Raw genomic sequence first — 13,385 nt, forward strand, 5'->3', positions numbered from 1 at the left:
AATGAGGTGACCTGCTGCGTGTGAACACGCTCTGACAGAACGCCTCGTCAGATGTCTGGGGAGGGTCGGCCAATCCGCTCTCCTGTCTGTCGGCTAGCCCAGCTACGGCCCAGACGCTCACACACACACACACACAATGACAAAACACACGTATGACCTGGACACATACACAGACACACACACATTAAAAATGAAACACAGCACATAAGGCAGGATACACATTAGAGATGTGAGCACATGAAACACACAGTGTGATTAATATGCACATGCACACACAGCGGTGACTCAGACTCACTTCTCTGACAGAAGCCCACGCTCTCTCGCTCCCTCTCTCTCTGTGAACATCATATGGCTTCCACTGACAGGGACTGTGCCTGTGTTGTTAACTGCTCTCCTATGAGTGTGTATGTGTGTGTGTGTGTGTGTGTGTGTGTGTGTGTGTGTGTGTGTGTGTGTGTGTGTGTGTGTAGCTAAACTGAAAGGAAGCCAGTATAGAACAGCTCTGTGGGAACTATGCAGAATGAGACTCGGAAGCAGAAAGAACGACGACGGGATGGAGAGACCAGGTGAAAGAAATAAAAAGTTAGAACAACAGGCAGGAAGAACAAAGAGAAAGACAGGATTCAAACAGAGGAGAGATATAAGGTTAAAATAAAAGGGGAACAAGCTGATTGAAGGCGAGGAATGGAGGAAGGAGTCAGGTGGGTCACCGGTGAAAGCACCGATTGAAAGGCTGACGCAAGGAAAGACCAGATAAAGCATGACAGAAGGAGGCTGAGGAGACACGGATAGGGTGGATGGACGAGTAGAAAGAAAGGAATGAAAAAAAAGAAGTTACGTAAGGAAGAAGAAAGAAGGAACATGTTACTTGAAGGAAAACATTTCAAAACAAATCAAGGCGCAAAACTTGAAATAAAAACCTCCCAGACACACACAAGCGAGCCCATCAGATCAGGAGCTCTCAGTGAGAAGCCCCAGCAGGCCGACTCTGCAGACATTACAGCAGCAGTATATCAGGGCACGCACATGACTACGCCGCAGCTTAACGGCCTGTAACAGCTGCACACAAAAACAAAGATCCTCTTCGGGCCCCCAGTCCCATCCGCAGCATTCTATCTGAAATTCTGTTGATCGTGACCCCATTAACTCAGCTTTCCTTGCATGTAAGACATGTGATCCAAGCTGCCTTACAGGACAGACACAGACTAAAAAAAAAAAAAAAGAAATAATAATAACCATACTAACAACACATTTTACTCTCATTGAGAGTTTCAATTGCCTGGACCACAGGATTTAAAATCATAAGTCGCTTTATCTATGCCTGTATTAGAGAGAGTGCTCAAGTTATACAATATAAGCAATGTCATTGTTTCTCAAGTATGTGTTGGACAACTTGAGAAATGTAAGCGTTACTTGCCACGTTACTTTAGATTATTAAACCAAATTGAAATATTAAATATCTATTGAGGATATGTCATTCCCTGAAAAGTCAAGCATGTAAAGACTGCTCAACATGTAGAGAATACAGCATGTAAGCGTACCGGGAGGGATGTGTCAGGTTGCGCCATACCAGACTCATCAGAAGCACCTTTAAGCAGGCTGGCCTTCCTATCCACATTTCTTTAGTTGTTTGTCATTGATTTGCTGCTATTTTGGTTGGCTGCAAACACGCCAAATACCACACCATCTTATCTCAGTTTTCAAGCTGCAGCTTTCTTCAACAGTACATTAGCAGAATGAAAGCAATAAGATTCCTGCACCTGCCTCACAGACCTTGGAACTGTAATGACACCAACTCAAAGAAAAACTAGTCCTGCTATTTGACGTATAGAGTCAAATAAGTCGATAAGAAGAGAGAAAAGTTGACAATGATGTGTCCCTTATACACAAGGGACACTTGCACGTTAGAGAGCTGCCTCAGAAAAACAAAACAAAAAAACAATAGACATGATGCATAAGGAAAGCCCATAGAAGAAGTGAAACACTATGCACCCTGATACTGTGGCTACAAACAGTAGTGGATCCTTTAGAAAAGTTGTAATGGAGCCTAAATGCAGATCAATAAGGTGCCAAAGTAAGTTTGGCTTAACCCTCTTAAGGACAAAAGCTTCCTTTTCCATTTTATTTCATCCATCAAATCAGTTTTGCTATAAATTATTGACACATCCAAGACTCCAATAATCCCCCCAAATCAATCCACTTTGCATTCATATTATTGGAAATATAGATTTTTTTTGTGTTTTCTTTTTTCCCTCAAAAACAAATAAATAAATAATAATGCCATCACAAACACCTGCATATAAAGGGTTAAAAGTCAGTTAATCAAACTTTTGGTATTTATTTATCTTATTAAGTTGATTAGAAGATGTAGGTAAAAAAAAAAATAAATAAATAAAAAAAAAAAAAGGAGAAAAAATATTGATATATGCCATTTGTAGGGCATTTGTTGAAGAGGACAATTTTGTCCATTAATGGTAACAACGTAACAATTTTAAAATCAGATATGAGGGTTAAGAGGTCCTGGGTCACTCATTCAAAAAAAAAACTCACATCCTTCCATGAGTTCAGAAGCCGTGCCTAATCCTCAAATATCAGTCTCCTTGAACACAACAACAGGCGTGGGCCTTTCATTCTGGATTAACAGACTCCAGGAGTTTTACCTCACCCAGCACACAATTTGCCCCCGCTCACAGTATAGGTTACAGTGACACACACACTCACAAAAAAAAAAAAAATACATTTTAATCCCCAACTTTCCACAGAGCACAACAACCAGCACAAGCTGACAAGCATGGTTATGTTCAATAAACTCATTAACAGTCTCAGGTGAATCGCTGTTGGCTGTGCGGGGCCATGCTGTGCTGTAGATCCCCTGATCTGTCCTCTGAGAAATCCCTGCTGCTGATTTTGTGCAACAACACAGAGACCTGATGTTTCTAACCTCCACTGCAGCTGCAGAGTGGAACTTGCCCTTCGCTTTCTCCAAACTCCGCAGTAGAAAACACAGCAGCGTCCCAGCCTCCTCCTGCCTGCCTTCTGTCTCAGCTCACACTCTCAGTGAGGGGGAACAGGAGGCTCTTCCACTCATAAATACTTGAATACATCGCATCACCCCAGCTCTTCAGCAGCTCCACTGGCCTCCAATAAAATCCGGTATTGAGTTCAAGATCCTGCTACTTACCTTCAAGGCCCTTCACAACCAAACTTCATCATATCTGTCTGAACTTCTCCAATTATTCACAGCCTCCCATACTCTCAGATCCTTCTCGACCACCCAACTTATTGCACCACCTGGCCGACTGTCTACCATGGGCTTCAGAGCATTCAGTCACTCAGCACCCCCTGACATGCTTCAGACGCAGATTCAAAACTCATTTCTTAACTCATTTAACCCACCATTATGCTTTTTAAATCTGCTTTTATTTTTATTCTTATGATATCTTATACATTGCTGTTTCACATACAGAGACCTTGAGTGCTCTGAAAGGCAGCCACAAATAAAATGTATTATTATTATTAGAATAAGGTCAGACTTCAGGATCTAGCTTCGATTAGAGCTGCCACAGCAGACTCTCTGGTGTGTGCCTCTAGTGGTTTTGTGCTTGTAATGGCAGCCTAACACGCACAGGCCAGACCAGACTCTTAGCATTAGTGCAGAGGTTAAGATGTCAACGATAATTTGGACAAAGCTCCGCTTCTAGCCATTGGCCCTTCTCAGGAGAGCAAGTACAGGAATTCCTAAGCAGAGGTCTCCACAGCGTGGCAGACTTTGAAATGCATAGGATATAGAAGATCTGACACTCTGCACTCAAGGGCCACTAGTCGCTACTCTCCCCACTCCCCTGACAGAGATTAAACTAGAGGATAAGATATATTCCTTTAGATTTGGTTACTATGATCTCTTGAATGATGTTATCCTCTTTGTGCCGATTGCTTTATGTTGATTTATAAGGTTATCTTGCAGATTTCCCCATCTCATTTTAAATGTTAAATACATTTCTACAGATTACAGTAATAATCAGATGGTAGACCAAATACTATCAGGGGCTTTAACTGGGAAAAGCGTAACTGAGACCAAATAACTAGTTGACTTTCACTGGCCTAAATAATCTACTAATCCACACCCACGTGTATTTTATTACAAGCAATTCTGCTGATATTGTCTTTATCAGTCCTTACATACATTTAGAAACACAATGCCACGTTATTTGTTGCATTTATTTATGGTTAAATGTTACTGGATGTGATATATGGTTGAATACCAGATAGGTGAAATGCACAGTTTGTAAATTCATTATATTCAACAGAAATTCATTTCAGAGAGACAGTGGTGAGTAGTATAAGTCGAGTGATTAGCATTGGCTATGTTGGTCATAGCTATCAAGTGTATAGCATAGACTGTGTAAAGGTGGATGGCTGAACAGCTCCTCAAAACTGAAAACAAAGCAAGTACAGCTCCCCCTGGTGTCTAGTTTACCCCCTCCATGTTAGTGGATGGGATTTAGGCCAAACTAAAACACTAGAATACACTCCATTTCTTCCCACTTCTTCTTTCTCTCAGTTTAGTGTGATACTGATGCATGTTCAAGTGTCAATGTTTCTGATATGTTTTGTTTTAGTTATGTTTTTTTTGATACTATAGAAACAGTGTGACATCATGATGACTACTAGTTGCCATGCCAACCGCTTGTTAATTCAATTCAATTCAATTCAATTCAATTCAATTCAATTCAGTTTTATTTAAGAGTAGGAAAAAATAAATGAACAAATAAGCACAGTTGCATACATATGAAACATTTCTTTTTAACTGGTGGAGGTAGAGCAGAGAGCAGTGTTTATTGAACAAAAGCATTCTGGAGAAAGTCTGGGCGAATCATCAATAGCGCGACTCCATGTGACTCCATTCTCAGACTATACTGCACAGACTCTGGCTCCTCTGGCTAGTTTCCTGGGGATACAGGTGGTGCCATCTTGCTTTTGGTGGCACCCGTATCCCCAGGAAACTAGCTTCATTTTGGCCAATGCAAGAAAGTGGAGACGTGTTGTCCATGTTTATACACAGTCTATGTCGTAAAAAAATAAAATAAATGAATGAGTTAATAAAAAATGTGTTATAATAGAATAGAAATAGAACAGACAAAGAAAAATGAAAAAGAAAGACTTCCTTTATGCCCTCCAGAATCAATGGACCCTGTTTTCTGTGATTCCTGATCAAACTGGGGGACAATTATGGTATGAGAAGTTTTGGTCTTTTGTAGATCATATTCCTCTTTGACCTGTTGGTTGCTATAAGTATCTACTTATCTAATTCATATCTTTACGAATCAATAATGATTCAGTCCATGAGGTAAAAATATACATTATTCCCTTGGCAGTCCTTCTTGCCACTATTATATTGCCTGCCTTTCCTCTGACACAGACAAAACAATACGTTAATATGGGCCGTGTTAACATAAGCAGAGGAGCCACTATACATAGTCAGGGACAATGATGGCTGTAATTATTCCCAGCCCCACCATCCCCAGTCTCTGCAATTTTCCATGCAAAAGTAGATGTCAGATAGCTGAAGTATGTATCCACATCGATAGTAGCCCAGCAGGGCCCCGTGCCAAAAGCTGCACCCCGCCTGCTCAAACCCCCTGCAAGGGCGACAGAGAGAGAGGGAGAGCGGAAGAGATGTCGGAGGTCTGCAGGAGATGAGGATAGAGGGAGGAGCAAGGGAGGAAACACAAGTGAGAAGGAGAGAGGCTATGATTGCCAGCCAGCATGTAGTCAGTAATTACAATGTTGTGTTCCGTCTTTCACTCTCTCCATCTTTCTCTCCCAGTCACGTAGCCATTAACACCTTCCTGTCTTACATGCCTATGAGCTCAAGGTTAATGGCAAGTTGGGGGTGATTGGCTAAATAAAGACAGTTATAGACATGACATACAAAGAAACAGACTTTCTGACTTTAAAAACCAGTCATGATCACACGCTCTTTAAATGTTTAAGGCATTTATTTTTAATCGTAGCATAAATACGATTTGACTAATTTTATTTACTCAGGAGTATTGCCACTTAACATCATAATTATTTGGTGTTTTTTCTGTGTTTTCAGACAGATATAGCAGATAAAGATTGGGGGAAGGAGAATGAGTGGTTCCAAACTCGTCTGGAACCCAGAATATCACCAGCACATGCAGCAGATGATAAGTATGTCAGCATCCAAAATACTCTTTGCATTTTAAAGCTGCACTAATCAATATTTTACATTAAACATGGATCAAATGACTACAGGGAAGGCAACCTAGAGGGATGAATACACAAAGAAACTTTACATCTCTTTTATCTCTGCACGGTGCCCCTCAGCTTTTTCAGAATTATTTAGCATCTTTTGACTCATTGTTTTGGTGTTGTGGCATGCAACTTTAATGGCGTACGTCAGTCTTACTAGCCTCATTAACACCGGCACAAACATTTGATGATAACCAACGTACATTCCCTGTTCTGAACAGGAAATAGAAAAGGTATGCAATTGATTTTTCAGTGAATGTGGTATTGTACTAGTAGCAACATGACGGGCCAGATATTTCCATCAGGAAGACCGAAAACAGCCTCAAGGACTTAGTATTGTAGTCACATCACACATTGGATTCCTTATTAAAACAAAACAGGGATATGTACTCATAAAAACATTGCTGCATAGCACAACTAGTCGATTATTTTAAGAGTTCCTCTAAAGCTAGCTTTTCAACTGTGAAGATTATTTGTGACTCATAACAGCAAGTCTTAATTGAAAGTTATGGTTTTGTTTTTTTCTCTCACTCGCCATATTTTTTGGCACAAAACCACTGCTGACATAAAAAATATTGATCAGGGGATCTTTAAATTCATGAATAGTAGATTAATCACGGTTTGGTTTACGACCCGTCCTGTGTACTTCCAAAGAATGTCTGCCAACCAGGTAGGGCGTGTGCATGTGTGTGTGGTCCCTCCAGCCACACGATCCATTATTTACATGAGTGGTTAAACTAGGACAGTCAGGTCTTCAAAGCTACCTTGCTGCAAAGCTCGGATATCTTCTTGCTCTCCTTCCTCTCGCTCGTCCTCCCCCAGCCCTCTCCTCCTTCTTCTATTTTAGCGCTTCGCACCAGCCTCTTTTTTTGTCTCCCTTTCTCATTTTCTCAGCTTCCTCTCTCCCGCTGTCTTGCGTCATTTCTTGATTTTTTCCCCCTCTCTCTCATCTTTCTTTTCTCTCTCCCACTGTCTTGCTCATTGACTTATCTTTCTGCTTTGCTTGATTCATCTCCCCGAGCCCCTTGCTCTCTCTATCACACGAACGCATGTATATATATACACACACACACACACTCTCACACACACACACTGCTCTACATGAACACATCCTCTCCTCCCTCCTCTCCTCCCACTCATTCATCCCATCTCCATCTCTCCCCTGCCCCTCACTCATTTTTATTACTGTCACAGGAGTCTCTCTCTCTTGCTCCTTGCCTCTCTCTCTCTTTGTCTCTGTGTTTATGAGCAGAGCTATATTGAGATCGTCTGGCTGGTAGACACAGAGGAAAAGAGGGGGCGAGAGTGCATGATGAGGCTAAAGGAGAGAGGGTGAGCGAGAAGGTGAGAGAGAGATGATGAGGCAGTAGACTAGCCAGACAAAGATAGAAACTGGGTTAGATAATGCGGTAAAATCACATGACAATACACACCAACAGCTGATTAAATGACGACATGATGGGACCTTTGGACTTCACTGAAAACTGTTTACAATCATATCTGAGGCAATAAAGAGGTGCAAAAGTGACAAAAAGACAAACAGCTGCTCCAAGAACGTAGTAATTGACAACTTACCTCACAAAATAGGAATCAACAACTACTAATGCACTAATACACTTGTAATAATGTATAACAACTATGGATCATCTGTGACTTTGTGACTTAAAGTTATGTACCTGCAGAGGATTATCAACAAACTCCCTGTTTTATGGTCCAAAAATGAAAAACCACCTAATGAAAATTATGATTTTATTGCATAATTATAACAGTGAAAACTGTGACCCTTTATTAACTAAACATCTGCCCGCAGACATAAAAAAATAAAGCTTTTGGTATTTTAAATAAAAAATCAAAGTGTGGCTGAGCTGAACACTGGGAAGTTGTGCTTTCTGGGGGAAAAAAAAGCTGCCATTGCAGTAATGATGACACGCAGCTTCTGTTGGCAGCAGGTTGGGGGGTGACGCAAGTTGTTTGGAGGAATTTGTTAGTAAAAACTAAATTAGTTATACCCTTGGGATGTCTTGAAGGTCTTCCAGTTCCAGTTAAGATAATTCAAAACACGACAACACGTTTAACAACATGTTTCTTTAGAAACTTATCATTTACTTAGAATATATAGTCTTGGTGGATTGTACAGGGATTGCTATGTAGCTTTACTTTAGATAGATAGATAGATAGATAGATAGATAGATAGATAGATAGATAGATAGATAGATAGATAGATAGATAGATAGATAGATAGATTGCTTTATTCATCCCCGTAGGGAAATTAGATCATCATAGCAGTCTGGTATTGGATACAATAAAATACAATAGAATAGAATAACAGTTTCTCCAGAACAGATGCAGAATAGACCTCTTCTCAGCTTGTAAATAGCTAGCTAGTTTGTAAATGCCAGTTAGCATATTTCAACTTTGACTGAATGAACAAGGAAAACACATATTTTAGAAAATATACTAATACACTCACTCCCTGAGACCATGAGTATTGTTTTAAAAAGTTGACTCTGACTGATAGGACTACATTAACTCTCACTCACTGGTTGGACGATTTGACCTAAGGAGGACACAGAGGGGATGAAGTCTGGGTTGACCTTATCAAGTGAAGCCTCCCAAACAGATATTACAAGAAGGAGGTGGAACCTATGTGAAAGGCAAAGTAGTAAATGCAACCTCTGCTTGGACACCCCTGAAACATGTAAGTAACGTTGCATTAGCTAGCAGTTAGCATTAGCTAGCGGTCAGCATTAGCATTAACATAACAAAAATCCCCCAAATAATGATTAATTTAATTTCAGTTAATTTTAATTTAGTCACAATTTAGTGTAACCCATTTTGTCACTGGGTAAATTGTCAGGCTGTCATTGGAAGCTCCATTGTGCCTTATTGTGAAAGCCCACTCAGATCTCAAAACAGTAGTTTGTCTACTCCCATAAGATCAATTTTCCTATTGATCTCCCGAGACTGCCAAGGGCAGAGATACTTTTTTTTTTTTTTTCCAATTTATTTATTTATTTTTTTCAAATCAACTGTGTAGCTACATAATCTTTAATGGAAGCACATAAGTGAATTAGCCATGCTCCATGCTCGGGAGTTCAGGGGAATTTGAACATCACACTCCAACTTCTGTGTCAGGTCCTCCGGGGGGATTCCAAAAGTCTTTTCTTCATAATTCACACTGGAATATAATACATGAGGAATGATTAGAAAAATCTTGCATATCATCTGATTATTACCTTTCATAATCACTGTCATTATCTGATTAAAATAGTTGACATAGCGATAGTCTAGTTATCAGTTCAGATATCACAAGAAATAAAGGAACAAAACATGCCCTTCACAAATGATGACTAATACTTTTCTTTATGTTTTTAAACTCAAATGTGAATTACTCAGCCTTCTAACCAGGCTGATCTCAACAATCAGCTTTGAAGGCTGGTGCCTTTTTTTATCAACATACAAACTAGCTAAAATGACGTTAGCAGTAATAGTTTGAGCAAAATGAAGCTCATCTGCATTGGCCGAGGTTATCAAATGACTGAAATATATTCACCCCTGAACTCCATTTCATTGAACTGCCTGGGTGGCTAAGGACAACGCTTGTGCAGCCTCCCAGACCAAGGAGCAGCCTGGAAGTAAATGGCTAAAGGCAGTTTCACCCCAGAGCGTTCGTCCCACACAAGTCTATCTGGCCAGCCGAGGTAGCAGTGGCCACTATTATTGGTGCTTGCACCCCCTGGTGGTATGAAACTGTACAGCTACGGAGGCACACAAGTTTCCTCGCGCATTTACAAATCGTTGCACTCATCAGTGGATCTTCTGCAGCAGGAGTGCAGCAATCTGGCATCTGGTTACGCATTGGATCGAAATACATGTTTGCAAATACTTTTGCTACAACAATGGCTCCATATAGGTCAAACCCACAACTGCTGGTAGTCTGAAAGCACACCAAGATTGGTCAATACTAGTCCGAAAATCCCGTGACAATTTTCGCAACAAACACTATTTTCAATGTGAAAGCGGTTCACAGCTATCAAAGCAGAGCTTTCACTAGTGCAACACTAGAGACCTGGGACACAAAGCTTGGTTGAGGGCATAGTGTTTAGCAGTGATTGGGGCACCAACTGACTGAACAATTACCTTTCGGGGTTAAACATAGGTAGCAATCCTGAAGGATTGCATTTCCCAATGTCTTGATTGCTAGCTAACTGTCTGCCTCAATGACAATGACAAAAACATGTCAGTGTAACCCAGTCAATACAATTTTCATTGCATTGCATCAAAAAAAAAAAAAAAAGAAAATCCCCTGGTATGAGGGAGTGTCTGACCTAGCTCTGTGATTTGCAGCTAGACTGAAAATGCCCAAAATCCATGATAAAGAGTGTTACACCAGTTCCATATTCAGTGGCATAAGGACAATATGTTGACAAAAGGCAAAAGAACTGGCAAAAGAAATATTGCTTAAATGATCTCTGGCTCTGTTTTGTTTAGACACAAAAAATAACAGGGAAAATATCAGAACTGGGGTTAAAATATAGGACATTTGTTGCCATGGTAATAACAACATGCTGTTAAGCTCAAAATGATAACTGTGAAAACAAATATAACAAATAGCAATGTGAAAATCCATTGTTTTATCAACCCATCCATCCACCTCGAGCTCTTTTTCTGTTGGCTTTGTAGGCTCTGTAATGCCACCTCCCATTTTATCAGCCCATATGTACCTCACCCACTAGAGGGAGGTAAATAAAGTTTTGAACAGTTTAATAACGAGATTATTTTGTCAGCCCAATATTGACATGTTATAACTATAATATAACCTTTGTTTACAGAGCAACGGGGCTGAGCCATGATTCTGACCACATGGACAATAAAATTTAAGCTAATTTGTTGTCTCCCACAATAACTAATTTTTGCCCACAAAAATATTTAAAGCCACTTTACAGGGTGTTTTTTTCTATTCTGAAATGAATTCATGCCTGTTCCAGAGAAATTTGGTTTACTACAAAAGTAGTAGAAACCAAGTGCACAGCATCATTGCAATAATAATAATTACAGCAGTACACACACATTGGTTTTTGCAATGACTTAATATGAATAAACATATTTTTCTTTCAGTTTTAGCCTTCCTTCCGAATAAAGAGGTTTTATAGTGTGGCTTAACTTTGTGACTCTCATCTGTAGCCTTTGCACAAATATGTGCAACCAGCTGAAAGAGCCTGAGCAATGAAAAATCATCTGATGAGTCATCCAGTCTTTTCCCTCCATCCATGGGTTTATATTGGGAGAAAGACAAAAAAAAAGCCTCCAGCTCTTCGTATCTATTAAAGATGGAGGTGGCTACGTAATGGCAGCTCCAGTGAATCATTAGCTCAAAAGTTTGTCGTGTGTGATTTCCACAACCATTCCTCCCTGCAGGCAGAATAGATGCCGTAACTGCAGGCCATATTACAGGACCTGATTCATTCTAAGGGTGCAAATACAGCTCCCCTCTGTGATTTTGTTATTGCTGTACTTCTCCTACAGTTCAGATCTTCTGAACCCAGACAGAGAGCAACTGAGAAATATTTGAAACTGGCACTGTAATTGCCATGGTGTGACATCACAGTCAGTGTGCTTGCAAATATTTAAAAGCAGCTATTTTTTAATAACACGGTGACAATTGATAATGTGAAAACAATGTAGAAAATGCACCTCCAGAAAAGGATGACATGAATCTGCAGCTATTTTCAGCTCTGTGAACCTTCATGAAGAATTTCAGCTTATTTTTTCCCCCACTCTCACCACTGCCATAGCATTGTTTTTGGTTCAAATGCTCCTATAATGCACTGTGTATCTCCTGTTCAGCACTAAATGGCATTGGCACCTGGAGATGCCAATATCAGGAGCTGCTTGAGAACAAAAACAGAAGAAAAGACCAGAAATGTGACTCTTGGAGTATTATAAGACTCTGGACAGTGATTTCAAGTAGGCAAAGTAGATCAATTCTGTGGTCAAATCCATGTATTTTTTATTATTATTAAAAAAAAATATATCATTATATATCATATATATTATTTATTTATTGAAGGCTTTTTTTTTATCTACTGTTTTTTTTTTTTTTTTTTTCAAAGTATCCTGTAATAACTTCTTTGCCGGTATGCATCCTTGCAGTTGCCTCCCTTCATTGATTTTAACACATTCCATTAAGGTCACTTAGGTCTGCTGGCCACTGTCTTGTGGTTGTCCCAACAACAAGGCTGAAGTACAAGACTGTGCTTTCGCAGCTGCAGCCCCCAAACTCTGTAATAGTCTGAATATTAGGCTGTCTCAGACACTGCCTGTTGAAAAACCCTTATAAAAAAACATTTTTTATTGTTTGGCATTTAGTTCAATTTGAGAGCTGCTCTTTTATTCCCATTATTTATTATTGTTGTTTTAATCTATTACTTTTAATTGAAAAAAAAAATTTCACCTCTTCCTCCTTATTGTCTTTATTTTTGTGTTGACTGTGTATTTATACACTGCTTGGTCGAAGGCAAGATTTAACCTTAACTGCATGCATCAAGCAGAGAAAACATCTAAGGAGACTGAAGCAGAAACTACTAAAATCAGGTTAAGAACTGTCCAAAGAACTGTTAATAACTGTAAGTATAGTGGAGAAACAGTGTCTTTGAGGAAGAAATGTGGTCAGAAAAAAATTCTGACTGATGACGATTAGCGATCACTTAAACATTTGATGAAATCAAATCGAAGAAAAACAACAGTAGATCTCAGGGCTATGTTTAATAACAAAAGTAACAGCATTTCCACATGTTTAGTGTGGAGGAACTCAAGGGATTGGGACTGAACAGATGTGTAGCTTTAAGAAAACCACTGATCAGTGAGGCTAACCAGGACAAAAGGTTTCAATTTGCTAGGGAGCATAAAGATTGGACTCTGGAGCAATGGACAAAGGTCATGTGGTCTGATGAGTCCAGATTCACCCTGTTCCAGAGCGATCAGGGTAAGAAGAGAGGCAGGTGAAGTGTACAAGCCTGTGGAGGCAGTGCTATGATCTGGTGTTGCAGCTGATTACCTGAATATACCAAATAACCAGGTTATTCCATCAGTGGATGTTTTCTTCCTTG

The sequence above is a fragment of the Mugil cephalus genome, chromosome 17, assembly GCF_022458985.1.
Source record: "Mugil cephalus isolate CIBA_MC_2020 chromosome 17, CIBA_Mcephalus_1.1, whole genome shotgun sequence".
In the NCBI taxonomy this organism is placed as follows: domain Eukaryota; kingdom Metazoa; phylum Chordata; class Actinopteri; order Mugiliformes; family Mugilidae; genus Mugil; species Mugil cephalus.